The sequence below is a fragment of the Thamnophis sirtalis genome, unplaced genomic scaffold, assembly GCF_051295495.1.
Source record: "Thamnophis sirtalis isolate CommonGarterSnake01/CBP01778 unplaced genomic scaffold, rThaSir2_p1.2 scaffold_2, whole genome shotgun sequence".
NCBI lineage: Eukaryota > Metazoa > Chordata > Lepidosauria > Squamata > Natricidae > Thamnophis > Thamnophis sirtalis.
Genome location: NW_028261382.1, coordinates 111,187,952 through 111,212,555, shown reverse-complemented (window position 1 = coordinate 111,212,555; position 24,604 = coordinate 111,187,952). Strand labels below are relative to the sequence as shown.

Below are 24,604 nucleotides of genomic sequence, written 5' to 3'. Positions count from 1 at the left end.
AATTCTTTGCTTGGCCATCTAATCACCATGTCGCCTTCAGTTACAGGTAGCCCTCGAGTTACGACCACAGTTGAGTCCAAAATATATGTCACTAAGTGAAACATTTGTTAAGTGAGTTTGTCCCATTTTACAACTTTTCTTGCCGCATTTGTGAAGTGAATCACTGCAGTTGTTAAATTAGTAATGCCGTTGTTAAATGAGTCAGAAGATCACAAAAGGTGATCCCATGATCCTGGGACACTGCAGTCATAAATATGATTCAGTTGTCAATCATCCAAATGCAAATCCCATGACCACGGGGATGCTGCAACAGTCGTAAGTGTGAAAAATGGTCCTAAGTAACTTTTTTCAGTGCTGTTTTAGCTTCGAATGTTCACTAAGTGAGTCTGTTGCCAGCCGAGGACTAAATTTTGGTGCTTGGCAACTGGCAGGTATTTATAACAGTTGTACTTTCCCGGGTTTCATGTGATCACTATTTTAATCTTCCTAGTGGCTTTCTAACAAGCGAAGGCCATGGAGGAAGCCGGGTTCATTTTAATGACCGTGTGATTCATTTAATGACCACATGATTCATTTAATAACTGTTGTAAAATTGGGCGCAACTCATTTAATAATTGCCTCGGTTATTAAATGGAGAGTTTGGGCTCGGTTGTGGTCACAAGCCGAGGACTACTTCTATTTTGTCAGCTGTCCTTTTTAGGAGAGTGGCTTTTCCTCGACTTACGACCACAGTTGAGCACAAAACTTGCATTGTTAAGTCAGTTTTGCCCCATTTTATGACGTTTTTTGTCATGTTTGTTGAGGGAATCACTGCAGTTATTAAATTAGTAACCCGTCGTTAAGTGAATCTGGCTTCACCATTGACTGTTGGTCAGAAGGTCGCAAAAGGTGGATTACATGATCCCGGGACACTGCAACCATCATAAATGTGAGTCAGGTGTCAAACATCCGATTGCAAATCACCCTACCACAGGGATGCTGCAACAATCGTAAGTGAAAAACGGTCAGAAGTCACTTTTTCCAGTGCTGTTTTTGACTTCAAATGGTCACTAAGTGAACCATTGTAAGTTGAGGACTACCTGTACTTATTTTGCATGCAACTTTGAGGTGAAACATCTGCACAAAAATAGCATAAAATAAAGGTACCAAATGCATAATCACCAGAAAGATATAGCACTTCTTTTTGTGGTGCTTTTTCCCAATTTAGTTTTTTTGTTTCCAAAAATATTTTACCGGCCGTGGAGTTCCTTCAGCTCCTTATTTTGCATTTTGCATTTATTCAGATGCAAGTTAAAACCAGAAGAGAAAGGCAAGCCCGATGTCTTGGGAGATAATTGTCTTGTTGATAATTAACTCTCCCATTGTTAAGTCAGTTTTTGTGTATTTTTAATCTTTGTTCATGTGGAAAAGTCTCACAATGGGGTTTCCAGTAAAATATGCTGCCTTGTCTTTTTTTTTTTTTTATTTGTTTTGCTTTTTAATCAAGCGGCTTAAAATAGCAGGGGGAAGAATTTCCTACAAGCGATTGGCAAAAAAAACACACAAAAAAACCACACGTTGGAGCCTTTGCAAACAATGATTCCGTGGCGAAAACCCTTTTGTTCCACCCTGATCTGGATCTCGATCGCTGTTTGGCCAAAGTGCTAAATTAAGACTCCTAATTCCGGGTTTTTAAAAAACAAAATTGAAGTGGCTTCCTTTGATGTTTAGGCTAGTTATTTGTTTGGTCACTAATCAGTGTGAACGCTGATTAGATAACTACTCTGGTTTCTACTGAGGGTGATATGTGAAATGAAATTTATTCCTCCCCCCCCCCCCCCATGGAACAAATCTTCCACACTTTGGGAAGATTTGCTGCATTGTTTTGGAATGGCTCTGCTTCAGCCATGGCAGTATGTCCTTTTATGCCTACCCTACTGTTGAAAGAAATGTCCTTCTGGGTTCAGCTCCAAGTGGGGAAAAAGACACTGGAGACATGGAGCCTGATTGGAAAGATGGTTTATTGTTGGACAGGGCCACATGGCTTGAGCCCTGAACAGAAAAGGTGATCACATGTTTCAATGTTGATGGAGAAGAAGAGAGAAGGGCTGAGGAAGGGGCTTGCTAGGCATTTTATACCCTGTTCAGTCCCACCTCTCTGTTTCCTGTTCCTGTGTAAGAAATGTATTCTGACTGGTTGTCAGACTCCCATGGTGCCATGCAGGGGGCTACTCTCTAGGCTGTGATGAGTTCTGTTGCCTTGTGGTCAGTTGAGTAATATCCCTTCCCCCTACAGCTGCAGTGAGGAGAAGTCTTTATTATGTAAAGTGGGCTAGCCTGGCCATCTTAATGGCCCATTAGCTGGGGATGGGCAGAAAGCTATAGGCAACTATTCTGTCTTTTAAAACATGTTTCTTTTCACATTCAGAGAAATATTCTGCCTTTTCAATATTTCCTAGGATATTTCATTTTTCTGGGAGAGGGCCGGATGATAACTTCCCACACTACCTTCGCGTGGTGGTTTGTTTAAGGGATCATACCAATCAGAGAGCCAGTCTGGTGTAGTGGTTAAGACAGGGGTGTCAAACTCTATTTCATTGAGGGCCGCTTTAAGGGTTGTGTTTGACCTCGGGAGGTGGGGTGTGTGGCTGGAGTGGGCACGGCCAGCTTGATGTCACTTGTGTCAGGGCGCCCGAGTGGTCTGCCAGTGAAAACAGGCTCCCGAGCTCTGTTCTCCATAGTGAGGGGCGGGGGAGTTGGACAGCCATTTAAATATGAGCCAGCCGTGTGCAGCAGCTGCCAAAAAAGCCAACACGGTTCTAGGCTGCATCAACAGAGGGATAGAATCAAGATCACGTGAAGTGTTAGTACCACTTTATAATGCCTTGGTAAGGCCACACTTGGAATACGGCATTCAGTTTTGGTCGCCACGATGTAGAAAAGATGTGGAGACTCTAGAAAGAGTGCAGAGAAGAGCAACAAAGATGATTAAGGGACTGGAGACTAAAACATATGAAGAACGGTTGCAGGAACTTTTGGCCTTTGCTTGCCTCACCCGCCTTTGGCTGATGCCTCTGCGATGGTCTCTAACCCTTTTAAGGGCTCCTCAGTGCCTCCAGTGGTTGCTGCTGCAGGGCTGAGAGCTCGGCTCCTGTCGGCCTCCTCTGAACTGCTGGGGGCCGCCATTTTGGCCACGTGGTTTCAAAAATGGCCCCGGCTCCAAATTCAAAAAGCTCCTCTTTGCTGGAGCACATGAAAATGGCTTGTGTCTTTGTATGCTGCCATGCAGCTCCCGCTGCCACTGGGGGCTCTCTCTCGCCTCCCCCTGCCTCCCGCAGCTCTTTCTGAGCCTCTCTGGCTCTCATCTTGTTCTCTGATGATCGCTGCCAGCGCAAGCACTCTGGGGTGTTTTAAACAGCCGCGGCTCGCCACTCGACCCTTGTGGGGAGCGGCGGAGCACTCCGGTGCTGCTGGAGCTTCCGCGGCAGAGCTAGCCTTTGGAAGGCTTGTGCCCTTTGTCTCCTGCTTGCCCGGCAGATTTCTTTTCTGAGTGATGCTTGTCTCACTCAGGGGCCTTGGGCAGTGTGCCGCCCCTGACGGCTTTTGGCAGTTCCTTCGCAGCTCGGGGAGCTGTCCAGCTCGCATGTGGCTGCTGCGGAGGGGAGACGATTTGATTTTTCTGCTTTCTTTAAATTTTTCCAGGTTTATCGGAGATCCAGGATGACAAACCGTCCCGTTGAGGGACTGAGTCGATAACTGGGTGGAGCCTGATGACCAAGGCGTGGCTAAAAGAGCTTATCTGACTCAGTCCAATCAAGAGAGGACAAGGTCAACCCATCCTGGATACTCCTCCCCCACTATGAGAAGAGGCGTATCAGGTAAGTACCAACACCCTTTTTCACTGGCAGAGGCACTGTGGGTTGGTGCTTCGCTATTTCCAGTGTGGCCCTGCGGGCCAGATCTATGCATCCAGCGGGCCGAATCCGTCCGGTGGCCCTTGAGTTTGACACCCCTGGGTTAAGACATCAAGCAACGAAACTGGGAGGCTGTGTGAGTTACTTATAGTTCCACATTGGGCACAAAACCAATTGGTGACCTTGGTGCCAGTCACTTCCTCCCAGCCTTGGGAACGAGAGAACGGCGAGCCACTTTGGAGAAACCTTGCCAAGAAAATTGAGGGAACTTGTCCAGCCAGTCTCTGAGAATCAGACATTGAATGGAAAAAGAAAAAAAAAAACATGCTGCACAAGTTTATTGGGCTTTTCTATACGTTAGCAAGGTCATAATGATCTTTTCTGCTGTCCTTTGCGAAGATGTAAGTTGGCCATGTGCCACCAGAAGTCCTGAATTTGTTTTCATCCAGATTTGTGTTTAGCATTGATATTCAGTAAGCAGTGTTTTCGCATGATGAGTGTAGAAAAATATATTACTAAATAAAAACGCTGCATTATAGTCGGAGGTGCTTGGCTTACAAATTGGGAGGTCCAGAGAGGTAAACCCAGAAGACTAGATGGTAGTGGTTGTCATTGGGTTGTATGGCAAGGTAAATTGTGTTGTAGTGTGGCATGTTCAAGCAATGAATGAGCCCTGGTGGCGCAGTGGTTAGAGTGCAGTACTGCAGGCTACTTCTGCTGATCTCCGGCTGCCAGCACTTTGGCAGATCAAATCTCACCAGGCTCAAGCTTGACTCAGCCTTCCATCCTTCCGAGGTGGGTGAAATGAGGACCCGGATTGTTGGGACAAGATGCTGACTCTGTGAACCGCTTAGAGAGTGCTGTAAAAGCACTATGAAGCAGTATGAAGTGCTATTGCTATACAAGTAGTGGGACAGTTCTTAAGTGAGTCATGTCCCATTTTACAATCTTTTTTGCCATGGTTGTTAAGCAAGACATTGACTTGGCTTGTTAGAAGTTCCCTAAGAAGGTTGAAATGGACAATTCCAGGTTGTTGGGACCAAGCATCGTAAAGACATGCCAGTTCAAAGTTTGATCACATGTGTATGGGAATGCTGCAACTCTCTTTAAGTGTGAAAACTGGATCATAAGTCACTTTTTTCAATGCCATTGTAATTTGAGGGGGTCACTAAATGAATGGTTGTAAGTCAAGGATTACCTGTAGTTACAAAATTGGGTCCCACCCATCGCGACCCCCATGGACAACGTTCCTCCAGGCCTTCGTGTCCTCTACAATGAGTCCATTTAAGCTCACGCTGACTGCTTCAGTGACTCCATCCAGCCACCTCATCCACTGTCGTCCCCTTCTTTTTGCCCTCAATCATTTCCCAGCATTAGGCTCTTCTCCAGTCAGTCCTTCTTCTCATTAGGTGGCCAAAATATTTGAGTTTCCTCTTCAGGATCTCGCCTTCTAAAGAGCAGTCAGGGTTGATCTCCTCTAGGACTGACCGGTTTGATCGCCTTGCAGTCCAAAGGAGTTTCAGGAGTCTTCTCCAGCACCAGAGTTCAAAGGCCTCCATTCTTCGGCGCACAGCCTTTCTTATGGTCCAACTTTCACAGCCATCCATTGCAACTGGGAAAGCCATAGCGTTGACTAGACGCACACTTTTGTTGGCAGGGTGATGTCTGTGCTTTTTAGTATGCTGTTTAGATTTGCCATAGCTTTCCTCCCCAGGAGCAAGCCTCTTTTAATTTCTTGGCTATAGTCCCCATCTGCGGTGATCTGTCATTTCTCCATTTCTTCCTCATCTATTTGCCAGGAACTGAGAGGGCCGGATGCCATGTTCTTAGTTTTCTTAATGTTGAATTTCAAGCCACCTTTTGCACTCTCCCTCACCCGCATCAAGAGGCTCTTTATTTCCTCTTCATTTTCTTCCATTAGAGTGGTATCATCTGCATATCTGAGGTGGTTGATATTTCTCCCGGCAATCTTAATTCCAATTTTTGATTCAACTAGCTCCACCTTTTTCATGATGTGCTTTGCATATAACTTAAATAGGCAAGGCGACAGTATAAAGCCTTGCCGGGCTCCTTTCCCAATTTTGAACCATTCAATGGTTCCGTGTCTAGTTTTCACTGTTACTGCCTCTATCCTTCCTCCTTTTCAAATTGCTGTGTGTTTGTGTGTGTGTGTGTGTGTGTACGAAACTGGAAGACTTTTAATTCCTATAAAGCAAATTTGTTAAGTAATTTGGATCTGGAAATATGATTTTAGAGTAATGGTTGATTTCAAGGCTAACTAACCTGAAAAGCATCGTTTACGATTCTGATGAAACAAACCGAGGTTTAAGGAAAGGAAGCTAGCTAGTTTAAAGGAAATTGTCATCCTCTACATAAAGATCACATGATCTTAGCCTCGCTCCTGCCAATAATGTTTCTTAGAAGCTTGAGAAGAAGACAATTACTTACATTTACAGGTTTTGTTTTGGCATTACCGACCTTGTCTGCTAAACAAGTTGCTAACTCTTTATGGCGGCTAGTTGCAGCTGAGCAAGACGATTCAGTGAGATTCAGTTTATTTCAGCTCTTTCGGTTAAAAATAGGTTTCAGATGGAATACAGCTGGTATTAGTCTCCATAATGCATAATAAGCTGCCAAATTAACAAACTATCAGTGTGAGATTATGAATGACATATACATGAATTTGCGTTGGAGGTTTACAACTTGGTCAATTAATTGGATAATTAAGTAATTAAAGAGAATCGGTTAAGCAAATTAATCAGCCGCCCTCTTCTTTTGAAAATTAATCACTGGTGTGTGGGTTTAATACATCATTATCAATACTGTATTCAAAATTGTTTCAGATTTTCCTTATAATACTCGTTACTTCCTCTTTCACTTCCTCCTTTAATTTAAACCTAGGGGCAATATTTGCAAACACACAGTGTGGACCACAGCATTATTATTGCTTGCCTGGAAAGTCGAAATAAAAAGTAAACAAATCATAAAGGGCCATGAGCAATTATTTCCATAATGTCATCAAGGAAATTGATTGCTCTGGTTGCGCATGCAGTGGCCAGGTGTTAAACTGGAGCTGATGATGCTTACACTAGGAACAACACTGTTTGTGCAAACAATAGTGAGGCTTGGGTGAAGTTCCGGAAAATGTTAAATGTTTTTTATTGGTGAGCGATGACAATTACAGTATACAGGTAGTCCTCGAGTTACGACCCCAATGGACTCCAACATTTCTGTTGCTAAATGAAACATTTGTTAGGGGAATTTTGCCCCCCATCTTAGGACTTTCCTTGCCACAGTCGCTAAGTGAGTCGTTGCAGTTGTTACATTAATAATGTGGTTATTATGTGGAACTGGCTTCCCCATTGACTTTGCTTGTCAGAAGGTCACAAAAAGTGATCATAAATCATAAGTATGGTTGGTAACCCCCCCCCCTTTTTTTTAAAGACGTGTAGACTTCAACTCCCAGGGTTCCTCACCCAGCTATGGAATTCTGCGACTTCTTAAAGTTGCTTCCATGGTCACGTGACTGAAATTTGGTTGCTTGGCAACATGGTTGCATTTATTTTGATTTTGATTTTATTAACATTTGTAGGCCGCCCTTTTCCCTGAGGGGACTCAGGGCGGCTCACATAAAATCAGGGGAGGGGAATACAACAAAGACATAGACACATATAATAAAAGTAATAAACAACATACATTCATCATTCGGGAGGGGTAACTATCCTTGTCCCCAGGCCTGACGGGCTAGCCAGTTCTTCAAGGCTGTGCGGAAGGCCTGGACGGTGGTGAGGGTACGAATCTCCACGGGGAGTTCGTTCCAAAGGGTCGGGGCTACTACCGAGAAGGCCCTCCTCCTTGTAGTTGCCAGCCGGCATTGGCTGGCCGATGGAATACGGAGGAGGCCCAATCGGTGAGATCTAATTGGTCGCAGGGAGGTAATTGGCAGAAGGCGGTCTCTCAAGTATCAAGTATTTATGGCTGTTTGTAGCATCCCGTCATCATGTCACCACATTTATGATTTTTATGACATGACACACTCAATTATGTCCTCTTTCTTGTACCTTCTGTTTGATCAACTGATGTATCCTCCCAGATTGTTTGATTTTAAGCATCTGTTTCTTCCATTTATTTGATTTGTAATTAAAGAGTAGATTGTCAACACTGTCAGTTCCCTTTTTTATGTTAATGTACTGTACTTACCTTTTTATTATATCTATAGATTTTGGACACTCATGGGTTTCTGAATATATCTGACATGAATATTTGATGTGTATTATGGCTTCTTGGCCATACCAAAGAAAGGTCTCTTTATTAAGCTTGTATGAAAGAATCTCTTTGCAGTGAGATAGGTAGCAAACAAATTTAATAAATAAACAAATAAAAAATCTCCCATAGATAGGAAGCTCCATTATGGTCTTGGGACATAGAATTCTGGAAATGATTCTGCCGAAAAGGGAAATAAAATAGGAAGTTGTTTGAAAATCTACTTTGGCCCAGATTACAAGCGTCACACCAAAGCCGGCACACCTCATTAATGTAAATATGTTTGCTACGGCATTACAGAGCTGTTGTGGTTAATTCCAGTGAACTAAAGTTAATGTACTTGCTTCCCCTTTGATTACATTTGAAAGTTCACTTGGGGACAATGTTTGATGGAGGCCTAAGGCAGGGGCTTCCCACCTTGGCAATTTTATGACTTGTGGACTTCAACTCCCAGAATTCCTCAACCAGCGGGCTGAGGAATATTGGGAGTTGAAGTCCGCAAGTTGTAAAACTTGCACATTGACTGCATAGTAACGTGCAAAATTTCTATACAGTTATTCCTCGACTTAAAACCATTCAAACTGAATAACGGAAATGCAAAAAGAGACAATTGTTTTTCACACGACTGTTGCAGAATCCTCACAGCCACATGATCAAAATTTTGGTGCTTAGCAAGTGGCATGTATTTATAACAGTTGTACTTTCCCAGGGTCATGTGATCACTATTTTAACCTTCCCAGCTGGCTTCTAACAAGAGAAGCCCATAGAGGAAGCCGGGTCCATTTAATGACCGCATGATTCATTTAATAACTGCAGTGATTCACACCACTGTGGCAAAAAGTACAACTCATTTAATAAATGCCTCGCTTAGCAACGGAGAGTTTGGGCTCAGTTGTGGTCATAAGTCAAGGACTACTATATTTTCAGCTGTCTGTTTAGGAGAGTGGCTTGGAACATGCTACTATATGTGGTGGACGTGCACATCTGCGAAAAAATATTGGGAAAAAAATAAAAAGATTTGTTAGAGGAGATTACTACACACCAAATTGCACTAAAACCTGAATTATTTTTGTTAGGAATTATAAAAGGAAATTGTGAAAAAAAAATTAGATACTTAATTCTACACATAATTACGGCAGCGAGAATTACATTCGCACAAAATTGGAAAAATAATTATACACCAACAGAAGAAAATGTAATAAAAAAAAATATTGGAATGTACAGAGATGGATAGGCTCACAAAAGAACTAAAAGAGAAAGAAGAATCTGAATATTACTCCATATGGGATTTATTGTATAATTAACTAGAGGAAAGGGGGGTGGGGGGAGGAAAGCAAAAAAGAAAGGAAGATCAACAAATCAATAGACAACTGCAAAACCGGAAAATGATTAAAAGATAGAAATATGAGGTAGATATTAGACAAATATTAAACAAAATGACTTAAGTGTAGTGAAGACTGTTATATATAGAATATATATATAGAATGAAAAAAATGTATGAAATAATATAAATGCACAAACATATAAAGTTATAGTTATAAAAGATTTATTTGTATAGATAAAAGAATCACAACAGATGTGTAAAAAAAAAGTAGTGTTGCAAAGATGTGTTTGTACAAACAAACAAACAAAAAAAGAAATTAAGTTTAACATCCATGCTCTATGCCCTTCCCTCCGTATTTTCCCTCTTGAATTTGTTAGTAAAGGAAGCACTTTTCCTGTGGTTTCAGCTGAGGGATTTTTCTTAAGTATCCTCCTTTCCCTCTCGGCTCCCAGTTTCCCTCAGTCTTTGGTCCAAGCACTAGCTGTGGCTCCAGTGAGGTATTATATTAACTGTGATAAAGATTCGATTATTGGATATTCTAAAGTAATTCTAAACAACGCCATCAGAGAGACGTTCCAGTCTCATGAAAGAGAGCAGGGGGCTTTGCCTCCGAGCTCCGCGGCAACCTGAGAGCTGCCTGCTCCTTCTGAGGGCAGCAGAGGCCGTTTTTCGCTAAATTCAGCACGGCGGCTCAAACGTGGCCTCTAGTGATCAACTTTAAAAAGCTCTAGCCAATTCTGATCGGATTTCAGCACCCCTGCCACCGGGGCCTTGCCGCGGCTTCAAAGACCTTCCGTGGTTCACTTAGTCATCAGAGGGCGCGCCGATCGGATTCGCTGTCCGGCGCGGCCCTCAGAACAGAAGGTCTACAGATAAGCTGGGCGCAGGAGTCTCTCAGACTCAGTTTGTCACGAAGCTAATCCCTCAGAGTCATTTCAGAGTTGCGATAGCCTGATTCTTAACCCACGAAGCGCGGCGGCCATTTTTGGTGCGACCTCGTGGGCGGCAGCCTCTTTCCGCGTTTTCCAGCAGCTGCCGAATTGAAAGTTAATTGGAAGCCTGCAGGAGACGAAGCAGGCCAGGCTTCACGAAGCAACTGCAGCGAGCCAGAGATCGAAGCCGGCAGGCACCCATAGTCGTCCTCAGACATGTGAGTGAGACATGGCCTCCACAGTTTCAGATCTACAGGCCCAAGGAGAATGTAGCGGAGGAGGGCCAGGGCAGGCTTAGACCCAGGGCAGCGGCCTCCAGGCCTACAGCGGACCAGTGCCCTTCCAGAGCTGCTGCTAGGGATGAATCCAGAAGACAAAAAGCCCTGGAAAAACAGGTGGCTAGGGCAGAAAGACTGGGCCTGAATCCCCCAGCAGATCTAGATCTCCGATTGGGTCCCATTCTCAAACATCTGGTTTGCCTCCTAGGGGCTTCAGCCCTTCCTCTCCCTCTATCTCTCCTGCAAGGCCCCGCAGGGGGTGGCCTCCCCTTCTCCCCCCATCTCACCTAGAGTCTATGGGGAAAGGGTGGAGGATCCGGGGGAAGGGGGATCCCGGGACCACCTACCGGCAGCCCAACTTGTCCCCCGAGGAGAATTTAGAGGATTTAGACCAGTTGCCGGATAGCATCAGGAGACTCATCTTTGCAGCTATACCTAGGGGTATTTCCTCAGGCCTAGTCCAGAGGGACAGTTTTTCCCAAGGGGTGTCTAGATCACCAGTGATTTCCAGTTGGAGGTCCCTCTCTTCTTCCAGAGGGCATGATAATGGTGTGGGAGGTTCCAAATATCCCCGGCTTCTACCTCGGTCTCCCAGGTCCTCGAATTCCTACAACACGGTCTAGACCGCGGCCTCTCTCATAACACCTTACAGAGGCAGACGGCTCCCCTATCTTCGGTCTTAGCAGGGGAGGGTCATTGGTCATTAACCCAGTCACCGTTGGTGAAACATTTCCTCAAGGGTGTGGCAAACCTGTGCCCTCACCCGGTACACAGGTTCCCCACTTGGGATCTCTCCCTGGTTCTTAGAGCCGTTACAGGTGCCCCCTTTGAGCCTTTGAGGACCATGCATCTTAGGTTCCTGAGCCAGAAGGTGATTTTCCTTGTCGCCGTCACTTTGGCTAGACACATTTCCGAGTTGGGCGCTTTGTCGTCCAAGGAGGATTTGTGCCAATTCCACCAAGACAGGGTTGTCCTGAGACTAGATCCGACCTTCCTGCCAAAGGTCAACTCCCTATTCCATAGGTCGCAGGAGGTCATCCTTCCCAACTTCTGCCCCTCTCCTTCCCATGAGAGGGAGGTCCGCTGGCACCGCCTAGATGTCCGCCGTGCCCTCCGCATTTATCTCAGTCGTACATCTATCAGGCGGTCGGAGGCCCTGTTCCTGTCCTTCCAACCTAGGTCACTAGGGACTAGGGTGTCTTCCGCCACCATAGGCGTGCGTCTTCCGCCACCATAGGGTGCGGCAGGCCATCATGGAGGCCTATCAGGCAGTTCGCCGCAGGGCATCACTGCCCACTCCACCAGGAGCGCGGCTACCATGGCCGCCTGGGTTACCAGGGCTCCGCTGGGGGATATTTGTAGGGCAGCCACCTGGGCCTCTTCTCCCCCCCTTTATTCAACACTATCGCCTTAATCGTTTCGCTTCAGCGGACGCGACCTTTAGCCGTCGGGTACTCCCAACAGGTGGCGACCCCCCCTCTCCCGGAGTCAATGACCCGCCCTGGGACTTAGCTTGGGTATGTCCCTATTGTAGCCCCTCCCGCAGAAACTACAGGAAAAAGAATGTTGGTCCTTACCTGAACGTTTCTTTTCTGTGGTAGATGCGGGAGGGGCTACATTCCCACCCTTGGTTTGATCAAAAGGGGTCAGGGTGGTGGTGTTTTCTTGCTATTTGTGGTGTTATTTTCCTTACATAATGCTGTCAGCTTTTCCATTCGACCTCGTGAAACTGAGAGCCGAGAGGGAAAGGAGGATACTTAAGAAAAATCCCTCAGTCTCTCGACCAATCAGGCTGTAACAAACCCTGTTGTAGCCCCTCCCGCCGAAACCACAGAAAAGAAACGTTCAGGGACGGACCAACGTTCTTTCTAAGCATCTTTATCTTTGCTATCAGACTCTTTCCCACTGAAAGCAGAGGATTCTTAACCAACTGGTTAGAGAACACACGTGAAAGTAGGTTCCACCACAAAACCGCGGTAGACAAAAGCGCGCTCGATGAAAGCGCGTACGTGACGTCATCACAGCGCGACGAAAACATCGCGCTGTGAGCGGTAAATTTAAAATTAAAGCGAAAACCTTACCCTAACCCCCCCAAACCTAACCCTAAACCTAACCCTAAACCTAACTCTTAACCTAACGCTAACCCTTAACCTAACGTTAACCCTAACGCTTAACGTAACCCTAAACCTAACCCTAACCCTTAACCTAACCCTAACCCTAAACCTAACCCTTACCTTTATGTGAATCGGCTTGCTTTAATTTTATTTTAATTTCAATTTAATTTATTTTTAATTTTTTTCGTCGTGCTGCTGATGACGTCAGGTACGCGCTTTCGTCGAGCGCGCTTTTGTCTACCGCGGTTTTGACGGGTCACGGTGAAAGTAATGTAACTCATAAAGTTAAATAAATTAAGAAGAGAAATGTTATAACAATAGATATGTTAAGTTTTAAGTACTAGTACCGTGTTTCCCCCAAAATAAGACCGGGTCTTTTGATCCCCCGAAATAAGCACTTGGCCTTATTTTCGGGGAGGTCTTATTTTTCAGGTGCAGGAGGTGCCGAGCGTGATCACCTCATGGCTGTTGCTGTGTTACAATATTGGGGGGGGGAGGCTTATTTTTTTGGGGGGGGGATGGCTTATTTTAGTGCATGTGCTCAAAAGCCTGATTAGGCTTATTATCCGAGGAGGGCTTATTTTCAGCGAAATGGTATTAAAATAAGAATAGAGATATATAATGAATATGGTGGTAAGCTTTAACTATTACGGCACAAAAAACTGGTACCCAGATGACACACTGTTTAATGAATGATGAGAAATGTTATTTTTTTGGGGGGGGGGAGGGAGATAGCAGAGAATTCCTAGCTGGGGAGGCAATTCCTAGTTACGAGCACACAGTGAGATGGAGAAGGCTGCCAACAAAAGGCGTCCGCCAGCTTCCCCCTCCCCTTCCTAATAATCCCAGCTGGAGTGGGAAGGTCCGGCTGACATTTCCTGTAAAAATTGCTCAGGGAGGCCTGGCCTGCTGCCACCTTCCCTCTCATTTCCCATGAAAGAAGAGGGGGGGGGGGGAAAAGGGCCTTCCTGGTGCTATTAATAGTAAGAATGAGCTCATTGAGAGAAAGAGGCGGGCCAGGGATGGAGGGAACCAGCTGCTTTCTGCTGGCAGCTTGAATGCTGAAGGTCAGTTACTAGGTTCCCACCAAGTGTGCTGGGCCTCGGATATTGGACAGCTGCACCACTGACTGCCGGCTATGAGAGAGCTGGGAAGGCTGAGATAGGGGCTGCGTGGGGGGCGCCCAAGGGAAGGGGAATGAAGGTTTTTTTTCTGGCAGAGCTTGGGGGCTTGGCGAAAATGCCAAGCTTTGGCACCAGCTGGTTCTCTGGGCCTGGAGGAAGTTTGTAGGCTGCATCCTGCTGGATACATCCTGTGTACCGAAAACCTAGTGTTTATTTTTTTTTAAGAGGGGGGGGGGATATCCACAGGAGAGAAAACAGTGACATCATCCTGCAGTAGCATTCAGGAAGCCCATCATCCTACAGGCAGCCCTCGACTTACCATATTTTTCAGAGTATAGATGCACTTCCGCCCCCCCCCAAAAAAGAGGGTGAAAAATTGCATTTTATATACCGAATGTAGTCCCACCCACCCACCCGCCGGCCCCCATTCTTCGGCTTCCGCGCGTTGCGTTTCAGACCTGTTCCAGGCTGTCAAAGATTACCCCCCCCCCCGGTGCCTTCCGGTTTTGGCCTCTGTGCCTCACGTTTCCAGCCTCCAAATGCTGTTTGAGACCCGTTCAAAGCTGTGGGGATTGCCAGAGCACATCACCTCTGATTGCCGCCTCCGTGCATTGCGTTTTTGGCCTCTGCGCATCACATTTTCAGCCTCCCCACCAGGGGTGGGTTCCGGATCCCGTTGCAACCAGTATGGTTGCACTATACACTTAAAAACCACCTTGTTTAGCAATGACAGTTCTGGTTCCACTTGTGGCAAGTGATGACTACCTAGGCCAGTGATGGCTAACCTTTTTGTTGTCGCATGCCAAAGGCACATGCACACGTGTGTGGCCACACCCATAATGCAACGCATGCATGCCCCACCCCTTGCGTATGTTTGCATGACACACCACGTCCCCCATGCATGTGTGCACAACTCTGCCGCACTCCCTTTTGGGCGTAGCAGGCCTCCCTGAAGCTTCCTGGGACCAAAAACAGGGCTTGGCGGGTGCGCTGTACCCCCCGGGCTCCCCTGCAGATGTGCATGCATCTCCCACATGCACCCTACCCCACGCATGCACGCCAGAGACCTGAAATCCAACTGTCCAGTGGGAGGCACACACCATATTCACCGTGAAGGTGAGCTGGGGCGACAGCTCGTGTGCCCACAGAGAGGGCTCCGCGTGCCACCTATGGCACATGTGCCATAGATTTGCCACCACAGACCTAGGCTTAGCATCCGAATTGTGCCTTGCATTTGGTCAAATATTAAACCATCTCTAGAGGTGGCGGGATGGGTCAATAAAGCAGTCGGCGTGAGCTTAAATGGACTCCGGGGGATAGTTGAGGTCAGGAAGGCCTGGAGGAACTTTGTCCATGGGGTCGCGATGGGTCGGACACAACGAGTTGTCTAGTGGAACATGGTCTTTTATACTGTTAACTATTCCCTTTTGGAGGCTCTGAGCAAAACTGTGCTTGTGCAATTATGAGTGATCAAACTTGGTTGAAATACCATGGAGATTTTGCTGCACTGGAGAAAATTCACGGTCATGCCAAGGGTATTTGGGACTAACAGCTGATCTTATCTCTGCCTCCCCCTCCCTCTTTCTGTTTTGTCTTGCATGGCCGATGAGTCCTCAACGAACACCCATTTCTACTGATTCAGCTGCCAAATGGAAGGAATTACACCTCCCGGGTAGAGCAGGAAAATCCTCAGATTCAGTTCAGCTGGCACCTTCCAGTCGAAACCCCAAAGGATTTCTAATCTTCCCAGATCAGGGCTGTCGCTTCCTCTGCCCCAAACTAAACCACAGTCTGTTCAACCAGGGCTAAAGTTGTGAAAGGCTGGCTCGATCTGCCGTTTGGGGGGCTCAAAGGAGAAAAGAATGCTAGCATTATCTCGGTTCTGGCAACTTTGTCCTTGGTCTTGTCCCTGGTTACCTCATATATTGCATTCTCCAAATAGTTCAATATTGGTAGATCTCCCCGGGCATTTAAACGATAGTAGAAGAAGACAAGATTAGAAAATTCCGTGGGAAAAGGATAGAAGAGCTGCTGCCAGACCAGGTGGATTTGGCTCTCTGCTTCCCCTGGTAAGTCCAGGATTGAAGTCCAAATGATATGCAGGGCCCCAGGTTTCCGCCCTTTATACAGGAAGTCCTCGACTTAACAATAGTTCATTTAGTGACTGTTTAAAGTCACTAAACTGAAAAAAAGTGACTTATGACCATTTTTCACGGTTACCATCTTTCCAGCATCTCCCATCATCGCGTGATCAAAACCCAGAGGCTTGGGCTGGGATAGCAATAGCAATAGCAGACTTATATACCGCTTCATAGGGCTTTCAGCCCTCTCTAAGCGGTTTACAGAGTCAGCATATTGCCCCCAACAACAATCCGGGTCCTCATTTTACCCACCTCGGAAGGATGGAAGGCTGAGTCAATCCTGAGCCGGCGAGATTTGAACAGCCGAACTGCAGTCAGCTGAAGTAGCCTGCAGTGCTGCATTTAACCACTGTGCCACCTCGGCTCTTAGGATGGCAAACCTATGGCACAAGTGCCAGAGGTAGCACGCAGATCCCTCTCTGCTGCCATGCACACCGTTGCCCCGGTCAGATCTCCGTGGTGTTTCTTTTGGGAGCTTTCTATTTCCCTGCAAACGACGAAACAGAAGCTCACAAAGGAAAAAGATCTTACCTCTTGGCTGCACTGCCAGGATGCCCCGCCTCCCTCCCCCCCCGGTGAGCTGGTCTTTGGTGTGCCTGCGCACATGCCTGTGCATGCATGCATTTCCATGCATGTGCGCATATCTGTGCATGCACATATGTCCATGTATATGCACATTCTGCTTGTCCACACATTCGCACATGTCTGCATTCACACACACATGTCTGCACATGTGCATGTCTGCACAGCCACACATTCACACACATGCACCTTTCAGTTTGGGCATGTGTGCGCGCACAGTTTGGGCATGGTGTTTAAAAGGTTCATCATCATTGTGCTGGGCAACTTCTTTGTATTTATTGCAAAGTGAATGGGGAAACCACTTGCACTTAACTACATTACTAACTTTTCAACGGCAGCGATTCACTTAACAGCGGAGGCAAGAAAGGTTGTAAAATGGAGCAAAACTCAATGAACAGATGACTCACTTCACAACAGAAATGTTGGGCTCAATCGTGGTCCTAAATTGAGGACTGCCTGTAGAAGGCAGCTTCTGGGTTAGAGAATTATTGGTTTGACTCCAGTGGTTATCTTGGTGTGAAGTGGTTCATACCAGATTTTGAATTGGAATTGGAATTGATTTTATTTGTAGGCCGCCCTTTTCCCTGAGGGGACTCAGGGCGGCTCACAGAAACCAGGGAGAGGGGAATACAATACAATACAGTACTAAGACGACAACACATAATAAAATAATACGCAACATGCATACAACATTCGGGCGGGGTAATGGTCCTTATCCCCAGGCCTGACGGGCGAGCCAGTTCTTCAAGGCTGTGCGGAAGGCCTGGACGGTGGTGAGGGTACGGATCTCTACGGGGAGTTCGTTCCAAAGGGTCGGGGCCGCTACTGAGAAGGCCCTCCTCCTTGTGGTTGCCAGCCGACATTGGCTGGCCGATGGGATGCGGAGGAGGCCCAACCTATGAGATCTTATAGGCCGTAGGGAGGTAATTGGCAGAAGGCGGTCTCTCAAGTATCCAGATCCACTGCCATGTAGGGCTTTATGGGTGGTCAATAGCACCTTGAAGCGCATCCGGAGATCGACAGGTAGCCAGCGCAGCTCGCGGAGGATAGGTGTAATGCGGGTGAATCGGGGTGCACCCGCGATCACTCGCGCGGCTGCGTTCTGTACTAGCTGAAGTCGCCGGATGTTCCTCAAGGGCAGCCCCATGTAGAGCACATTGCAGTATTCCAGCCTAGAGATCACGAGGGCCCGAGTGACTGTTGTGAGAGCCTCCCGGTTCAGGTAGGGTCGCAACTGGCGCACCAGGCGTACCTGGGCGAATGCCCCCCTGGTCACAGCTGCTATATGATGGTCGAATGACAGCTGTGGATCCAGGAGGACTCCCAAGTTGCGAACCCTCTCTGAGGGGTGTAGAATTTGACCCCCCAGCCTGAGTGTTGGATTAATGGCCGAATTTTTGGGAGGAAAACACAACAGCCACTCGGTCTTTTCTGGGTTGAGCACAAGCTTGTTAATCCTCATCCAGTCCATGACGGCTTCGAGTCCCCGGTCCATTACGTCAACCGCTTCATTGATTTGGCACGGGGCGGACAGATACAATTGAGTATCGTCCGCATATTGATGGTATCTAATCCCGTGCCTACGGATGATCTCTCCCAGCGGTTTCATGTAAATGTTAAATAGTAGGGGGGATAAGACCGAACCCTGCGGCACCCCATATTTTAGGGGCCTTGGGGACGATCTCTGCCCTCCTACTAACACCGACTGCGACCTGTCCGAGAGGTAGGAGGAGAACCACCGTAACACGGTGCCTCCCACTCCCACCTCCCGCAGTCTTCGCAGAAGGATACCATGGTCGATGGTATCGAAAGCCGCTGAGAGGTCAAGGAGGACCAGGATGGAGGGATGTCCTTCATCTCTGGCTCTCCAGAGATCATCCATCAATGCGACCAAGGCGGTTTCAGTGCTGTAACCGGGTCTGAAGCCTGACTGGAAGGGGTCTAGATAGTCTGCTTCCTCCAAGGACCGTTGGAGCTGGAAGGCCACCACCTTCTCAACAACCTTCCCCAGAAAGGGGAGGTTGGAGACCGGGCGGTAGTTATTAAGGACAGCTGGATCAAGGGATGACTTCTTCAGGAGGGGTCTCACCACCGCCGCCTTCAGTGCGGCGGGGAAGTTCCCCTCCCGAAGGGAGGCGGTTACTACCGCCTGGATCCAGCCTCGTGTCACCTCACTGCAGTTAGAAACCAGCCATGAGGGACACGGATCCAAAGCACAGGTGGAGGAACTCACAGCTCTCATGGCCTTGTCCACATCCCCGGGGGTAACCTCCTGAAACTCAACCCAGAGCTGTTGAACTTGGTCCCTCTGAGTCTCGGCTGGAACTGCAGGTGTGGAGTCCAAGTCCGTCCGAAACCGAGCAATTTTGTCCGCTAAGAATTGGGCATATTCTTCAGCTCTGCCCTGCAAGGGTTCCCCCGCCTCCCTTTTGTTCAACAGGGAGCGGGTTATCCTAAACAGGGCGGCTGGACGGGACTCAGCGGACGCAACCAGGGAGGCTATATGTGATCTTTTAGCTGCCCTAAGTGCCCTAGTATATTCCCTGGTGCAGGTGGTTACCATTGCTCGGTTCGATGCGGACTTATCGGACCTCCAACGGTGCTCTAGGCATCTCCTCCGGCGCTTCATCTCCCGGAGCTCCTCGGTGAACCAAGGTGGTCTCCGGGATCCGCTGCCTCGGAGGGGCCGCAGTGGCGCAATCCGGTCGAGGGCCTCTGACGCTGCCGAGTGCCACGCAGCAGCCAGAGTCTCTACCGGACTGTGGGTGAGAGTATCAGGAATAACCCCAAGCTCTGTCTGGAACCTTACTGGCTCCATAAGACGCCTGGGGCGGAACCACCTGGTCGGTTCCTCCTCCCTACAGTGGGGGTTTGGCCTCCGGAAGTCGAGCCTCAGTAGGCAATGGTCTGACCACGACAGGGGTACGATGTCACTCCCCCTCAGACCAAGATCACACATCCACTGCTCCGAGAGAAATACAAGGTCAAGCATGTGTCCCGCCGAATGGGTTGGGCCTCGAATTACTTGAGTCAAGCCCATGGCTGTCATGGAAGCCATGAACTCCTGCGCCCCATCAGAGTTTTCACCGAGCGTCGGCAGATTAAAGTCCCCCAGGACCATCAGCCTAGGGAACTCAACTGCCAGCTCGGCTACTGACTCGAGGAGCGAGGGGAGGGCTGCTGCAACGCTGTTGGGAGGCAGGTACGTTAGCAGCAAACCCACTTGACCCTTGAGGTCCAACTTTAACAGCAAAGACTCACACCCGACAATCTCCGGAGCAGGGACCCTACGAGGAACTAACGACTCCCGGATAACAGCGGCCACACCCCCACCCCTTCCCTGGGCTCTCGGCTGATGCAGCACCTGAAATCCTTCTGGGCACAGTTCTACAAGGGGGACTCCTCCCTCTGGGCCCAGCCAGGTCTCAGTAATACATGTAATACATTTTAACCCACTTTACAATTATTTAGTCATGAAACCGGGCTGGCTTTAGGGCAGTCACTGTCTTATCAGTCTAGCCGACCTCATAGGATTATTACACATTTTTCCTTGACTTAGAACGCTTCATTTAGTGACCATCCAAAGTTATAACGGCACTGAAATTTTTTTAGATGTGGCTGTTTTTTTCCATACAGGTAGTCTTTGACTTACAACCACGATTGAGCCCAAAATTCCTGTTGTTAAGTGAGACATGTGTTAAGTGGATTTTGCCCCATTTTATGACATTACTTGCCACCGTTGTTAAGTGAATCACTGCAGTTAAGTTTGTAACCCGGTTTTTAAGTTAATCTGATTTCCCCCCTTGCTTGTCAAAAGGTCACAAAACATGAACCAGTTGGCAAGCATCTGAATTTTGATCACATGACCACGGGAATGCTGCAGCGGTCATAAGTGTGAAAAACGGTCATAAGTCACTTTTTTCAGGGCCATTGTAACTTTAACGGTCACTAAATAAACTCTTGTGAGTTGAGTGCTATCCATACTTATGACCCTTGAGGCACCCCAACTCATATGATCAAAATTCAGACACTTTGCAACTGACTCATATGTATGACGGTTTCAGGATCTCCAAAGTCACGTGATCACCCTTTTTCAATCTTCTGACAAGCGGGGAAAGCCACATTTACTTTACGATCGTGTTACTAACTTAACTGCAGCAATTCACTTAACAACTATGGCAAGAAAGATCCTAAAACGAGGCAAAATTCACTTAAATGTCTCACGTAGCAACAGGCATTTTAGGCTCCATTGAGGTTGTAAGTTGAGGACTCTCTGTAATTCCAGAGCTGAAAGACAACGTATCTGCAATATATTTTCATTTACTCCTTTGTGCAACATGCCTGTATTACCTTTAAAAAGTTTGATCTTGAAAGAGGGCTGGCCAGAAATGACATCATTGTTTACAAACTGTTTAGGCTGCAAATTGTTTTACATTCTCATGTTTGCAACTCCATGCTGTGTGCTAATTTTAGTCTAATGACATTTTTGGCAAATGACATTATGCGTCTTCCATGCCTTGTTTCTTAACAATTCTGCTGTTAATAGTATCATCGTCATAAAAAAAGTAATATGGGACTGGAAAAAAGTGACTTACGACAGTTTCCCCACACTTATTGTCATGTGACCAGCCTTATGGTCACGCCACCAAAATGGAGGCACTTGGCAACTGACTCATATTTATGACGGTAGCAGTGTCCTGTAAGTCACTTTTTGCGACTTTCTGACAAGCAGAGTCAGTGGAGAAAGCAGATTCACTTCACAGCCATGTTGCTAACTCTAACTGCCGTGATTCACTTAACAACCATGACAAGAAAGGTCATAAATGGGGTGAAAATCACTTAACAACTGTTCCACGTAGTAACAGAAATTTTGGTGGTTAGCAATAGCAATAGCAGTTAGACTTTCAGCCCTCTCTAAGCGGTTTACAGAGTCAGCATATCGCCCCCACAGTCTGGGTCCTCATTTCACCCACCTCGGAAGGATGGAGGGCTGAGTCAACCCTGAGTTGTAAGTGGTCGTAAATCGAGGACTACCTGTAATACTGTATGAAATCAGATAATAGACCATTACAAACCTAGTCTGTGCTTTGATTCAGCTTTGTGTTGCCTATCCTTAGTGGCATCTCAAGCATACATGTTTTGTTCTTCCTGTGACACCCAAAAGGTAAAATTACAAGAATATTTTCATGCTCTGACATTTAAGCTCCATTCCTAAGTGGATGCTAGAGCGTGAACTGAAAGTTGCTAGCCCTCAAAAGTCAGTAGCTTCTGTGGTGGCTCAATCCAGCTCTTTTGAAGATCCACCAACCAGTTGGCATCTTTAAAAAAAATGTGTCTCCACTCTGATTTGAGTCCTGTTGTAATGATGAATCAGCCAATCCTTGCTTTGTCCTCAGCTTCTCAGAGTAATGCCTGGAAGGGACCCCAGCAGGGACCATTAAACTAATCCTTTATCTTCCACCATTAAACTAATCCCTTATCTTTGTGGGGAGAAGAGGAGAGATAATCATGTCATTCTTCTCTGATGCTGGGGCAGATCAGAAGCACCTGTGGTTGATGATAATATCCTGAATGAAGGAGGCGCAGTGGGGCAAGATTGCTTTCCTTGCATTTATCCTTATCTCTCTGTGACTTTCTCAGGCCTGTGAATTACCTTGGGAGCAGCCGGCTTCCCGCTCCAGGTGTGTTTGGAATGAAACCTGACTAATTTGGGCAACTGGAAATGTTACTTGCAGCTGCAATTTGTCCTTGCGCTGACTATATCCGAACCACACAAGGAAGGAGAAGGGAAGACTGGGGCTTGAATAAGCTGCGTCAGGCTTCCGTTTGGTCTGCTGAGAGAAGAATTTGGGTGCAAAGTTGCATAAAGTTTGCAATTAAGAGGGTGCACTCAGTCTCAGCATTGCGGAAAGTTGCTTGCAAAGGAGGAAGAAGCAGGATCTTATTTTGGCCACAAGCCCTTTCCCAGGATACTTTTAATAATTGAATTTACCTAGCTAGCTGGGGAGAACCTGAACCACACTTTACTATAGAGGTGGCCCTTGACTTACAACCACAATCGAGCCCCCAGTTTCCATTGCTAAGCCAGGTAATGTTGTTAAATGAATTTTGCCCCATTTTATGACCTTTTTTGCCACAGGGAGACTGAAGGGACATGAGATGGAGAAGATGCTAGCTAAAGCCTGCCTGCCTGCCTGCCTGCCTGCCTTCCTTCCTTCCTTCCTTCCTTCCTTCCTTCCTTCCTTCCTTCCTTCCCTCCCTCCCTCCCTCCCTCCCTCCCTCCCTCACTCCCAGTTTTTGACTCCTGGCTGGACAAATCCCTGCAATTGTCTTGTCAAGATTTCACAAATGATTTGCCATGGCCTTCTTCCTAGTGTGGCTCGAGAGTGACAGGCCCAAGGTCACCCAGCTGGCTCCATGCTTGAGGCAAAACTAGAACTCACGGTCTCCCAGTTTTTAGTTTGATGCCTTCATCACTACACTAGACTGACTCTTAGCTAAGTTATTAGAGAGGAGAAAAGCTAGCTTTCCATGTGCAAGAAATCCGTATGGTTTTGTTGAGGCAAATTCAGCTGCGGTTTAGTGTGTTATTTAGTTAAGAACTCAGGATTATCTTTCATGAAGCTTAAGACATTTCAAAAAGTGGTGTTTGCATCTTGACAAAGTAAGTAAGGAAAGCTCTTAAGACAGATCCCACCACTTGGATGAGCACAATTGCCCTGTTCAAACAAAGCAGATGCTGTAATGGAGGAACTCAAATGACCTCTTCGAAAGTGAAAATCCTAAAAGTGAAAGGGACCTTGTGGTTCATTGTTTAGTCATAACTCTGTCCAGGATTTCTCATCTATTAAATTGAATTTCGGTAATCTTGACTGAGGGTTTGCTTGTGTGACAAAGCATTTATTTATTTTTCTTGTGCCTTCTAACTGACGGTCTAGGGCACATTATGTTAAAAAATAAATAAACTCTCTCTCTCTGTGTGAATAATGTTTATAAAAACAAACATCCACTTCAGTGGAGGCCCTTAAAATTATGGAAAGGTATCCTTCTCAAATTATGTGAATCTCTGGAAAACAGAAAAACTGGTATTGAAAATGTATGATCAAAATCAAAGGACCCATTGAAAGGCACAAATTGCCAAGGTAGCAAATGTTCCAAAACCGAAATTAGGATAATAGTGTTGTTTTATTGTAAAGGTCACTGACTTTTGTGATCTTCAGATCTTTTAATCTTTGCCAAAGGAAAGTTGGGATGGAGACAGCAAAAGCTGTTGAGATTGATCGCTTCAAAGTCTATAGAATAGTCTGGCTGATACTTGAACATAGATCTTTTAAACATGTATATTTTATTTGGTTCTACTAATCTAGTTCAAATGTTAATTTATATTGTTAGTCCATGTTACAATATGGTCTATGCCAGGGGACCTCAACTCCCAGTTGGTGGATTGGCACCGGAACACGGCATGCCAGAAACTGCTGTGCCAACCATAGGATGCCAAACCATGCTTCATTCTGGTCTGTGAAAAAGACTTTTTCCACAGAACTGGTTCCCCAAAGATTGGAAGCCTCTGCTTTATGATAAATAAAGGATAATTTGAATTCTTCCGTGGTCAGATGTGAGAAGAAGACATTGGAAACCAAACTTTGCCTTTTTAAGAGATGTGGACTTCAACTCCCAGAATTCCCCAGCCATGATTCTGGCTACTGATAGCATGATTGGCTGAGGAACCCTGGCTCTAGCCAGCATTGGGCCTATAGAAAGAGCCGAGGTGGTGCAGTGGTTAAATGCAGCACTGCAGGCTACTTCAGCTGACTGCAGTTCTGCAGTTCGGCTGTTCAAATCTCACCGGCTCAGGATTGACTCAGCCTTCCATCCTTCCGAGGTGGGTAAAATGAGGACCCGGATTGTTGTTGGGGGCAATATGCTGTCTCTGTAAACCGCTTAGAGAGGGCT

The 24,604-nt window shown here is 46.7% G+C and overlaps 1 long non-coding RNA gene across 1 annotated transcript in view; it reads left to right on the top strand.

Moving 5' to 3' along the window:
• LOC148049130 (uncharacterized) overlaps positions 1-24,604 on the top strand; it is a 153,811-nt gene that overhangs the window by 24,115 nt on the left and 105,092 nt on the right. Inside the window, exon 2 of the long non-coding RNA XR_015695597.1 lies at positions 3,682-3,857. This is a non-coding gene — a long non-coding RNA (uncharacterized LOC148049130). The remainder of the gene's footprint in view (positions 1-3,681; positions 3,858-24,604) is intronic.